The sequence below is a fragment of the Podarcis erhardii genome (assembly GCF_964252035.2).
Source record: "Podarcis erhardii genome assembly, chromosome: 9".
NCBI classification, from domain to species: Eukaryota; Metazoa; Chordata; class Lepidosauria; order Squamata; family Lacertidae; genus Podarcis; species Podarcis erhardii.
Window position 1 is genome coordinate 26,119,216 of NC_138512.1, and position 3,245 is coordinate 26,122,460.

The window sequence follows — 3,245 nt, forward strand, 5'->3', positions numbered from 1 at the left end:
CAGATATGTTTATTGTGTATTTTTCAATGCTTGCTGTTCATAGCAGATCTTCATTAGGAGAAGCATCTTTTGTAAAGGAAAGAATTTCCAGGAAAGTATTTCAAATCACCTTTTGTCTGGGCTCTATTTTTGCATATCACAATATACAGTTCTTCCAAAATGTTCTTTTAATCTGGTAATAATTGGGCATGATCTGGCCAAAGTTAGGCATTTCTATATCACATTGATTTCAGTGGGACTCTTTCCCACTGAAAACCATGCAGTTGGCTTTGCCTGGCTCATGTGCAGACAGTATCTGCCTATATGCTTTTTAAAATATAAGGGCTTTAAAAATGTGTAGTCTTAAAACAAGTATCCAAAAACGATCATTTGCTGTCCATGATCTGCTTTTCCTTGAAGAAAGAATTATAAAGCATTTCCCCTTATCGATGAGCATTCTATTGTATGTGTTAAAACATTTGCATGCTTTGGAAACACCTTCATAATACAGACTTGGGCCATAATCTAACACAGTTTGCTGAAGTTGGTTTATCTGAGGAGGCTTAATTGTGGCTAGATCTGTGTTGGATTGTGGCCTTGATTAAGACGGAAAATCCATTGGTATTGCTCAACTGACCAGAGCCTTTGTAAAAACTGGCTCCTTTCCAGAACTCTGGGGCTTTAGGCTTCTCCATTCACTTTCATAAAGGTAGGAATTCTTCTCCATCTCTTTGCATGTGCTGAGTTTCCATGTCTATCGAAGCAAATGGAGAATCCCTTGCATGTGCAAGAACTCTTATCTGCATGTTGGAGTTCCTCTGTGTATGTAAGTTGCTGGTGTGCAGAGACTAGATTTTAGAGTCACTGGTGCATTATTCAGTAGAACTCCTTGTCCTATTTGTTACTTCATTCAGCAGACTTTTCGTCAAACTAATCTTCCCAAGGGCAGTTGTATACTGCCTGCTTGCAATAGGACTTGTATTTTCTGTTTTCTGTAAAGGGTACGTCTTGCATGTAAAGTTAGTTTGGACTAGATAGACCCCAAGGAGGGTGAGAACCACTTCAATATCTCACTAACCTTCACGTCTAAGTGGGTTGAGACCATCTGTTGGGTGGCTTAACATGCAAAAGAATGACTCACACGGGTGGTCTCCTTGTACGAGCAGCAGAACCTGAAATGAGGGGTCTTGCATGTCATCACGGAGGAGAGGAATTGTGAACGTAAATCACATGCAACTTTCCTGGTCACAGATCTCATGGAAGACATCTCATGTTATGTAACTCAGGCAGTCCAACCCTGTGGATAAGCGTTACTTGCATGAGTCAGCAGGAGGAGATTGCTTCAACCTGCTCTAAATCCACATTTGACCACCCTCTTGGCTTCTTCTGTAACTGCTAATTTGGCAGTCTGTTTGAATGATATGGATTGCTGCTTGTTATTTCTTGTTTTGTATGCATTTCACTTACCATGTTGTTGTTTTTATCTGCTTGGCTTTTTGAAGCGTGGGTGGGGAGGGGAAGTTGGACCCTCCAGCATTTACAAGCACAAAAATGAGTAGTAGCTGAATTCTTCCAGTATGCATATTTTGATATGTAGCTGCTAATGGGGGGGTACTATATGGCTGACTTTTTAAAAAATCAACCATTTTTTATCCCATGTAGTGGTAGCAATATATTTGAAAACATGATAGTGAAAAACGCTACAAAGACACAAACACGGAGGCAAATAAAAAATCCCAATTATTTCCCCTCAATTCCATGTAAAGATATTTCAGAGGCATGTTCAGATTTATTCAAGTGAGAGTGTTGTGGGATGTCATCTAAAGTGGCTGATACCTTTTGTTCATTTTAAAGGAGCAGCTGGGTACATGCCCATAAGTATTCAAACATGGGCATTTCACCCCAGCTTTGTAACAGTTTTTAGGTGTTGCATGATGTCACAGTACAAGTTGCCCCATCTTCATCTGAAGTGTGTTTGGTTCAGAACTGTGGATGACGCAGGAAACTGAAAACAGCCCATCAGGTGCCTCACAGACTTCCTGCTTTTACGGGCAGGTAGCAAAAATTGATATATCAAATCCCTGATAGGTTACTATATGTCTGACTTGTTCCCCTGCCCTCCAGTAAAGCAAGCATTTTCGTAGTACAGGCTTTAAGAACATGTGCCCTATTATTCATTTCACAGTTACCTGGAGAGCTTAAGGCTACACACTTAACTAGAGAGCAAGTCCCATTCAACTCAAGAAGACATGCTTCTCTGAGTAACTGGCGTAGAATTGCACTGTAAACCTTTTGACAGCAAAAAAACAAAATGAAAGAACCCTCTTGTAAGGATTAAGTAAGAATTAACAGCTCTCTGCCAGTTCAAATAACCTTTTTCCTTCTGTATATGTAGCACTGAAAGATGAAAGTTGCATCAAAATGTATTACTTCTACTTAGGTAAGCAGGAGTTTGAATTCCTCCCTATATTTTGGTTCTTCAGCACATTTAGCAGTTACCTATGATTCTGTCCGAAGGCTATGCATTAGAAATTTGGTCAATTATTCTGTAACATAACACTTCAGTTAAAAAAATGTTTTGAGTGCAGTATAAGCACACGGGCAACTATAAATTGCATATTACATTTCAATTGTTTTTTGTTTTGTGCCAATTATTCCTGTCAGATGAATGGCCCAATTGAAATATTCAGTGAAAATGTGCTAGTTTGGTTAGAGAATGTAACTTACCTTCAGTAGAGGGAATAACAAAGTGTTTCCTTAATGTTTCTGTGCACTGCATTTTTCACAGTTTGGGTTTCATGTCAGCCAGCTGTAACTGCTAGCATTAAATTTAGAAATAAACATGCTCCAACTGTACCATTTTCCTGAAAATTAAAATCTCAGTCTAGCAGCCTATATAAAACTTCTTAACACAAAACAAAACAAACGTATTGTACAGTATCATCTTTAGAAAGTTGAATATGGGTTTGTATTTAAATAAGCTGCCTGTTTTGATTGAATTGTAGTTTTTTTGTTGAAAATTTAATTCCTGCTTTGTTAACATAGTTAAACATCATGCACTATGTATGTTTCAGTGAAATACATGTTTTTCAGTGTGTGACTTCTGGCTTGACACTCAAGGTTTTTGGAAAACTAACACAGGGCAATTTAGAGTAGGTTATACCAATAGGACAATGCGACAAAGCATGTCATTTTGGTAGTTTGGCAGAGATATTGCAGTGGTATTGTGAGCAGCTAATATTTAGCATGGAGTGACAGGTTTGATA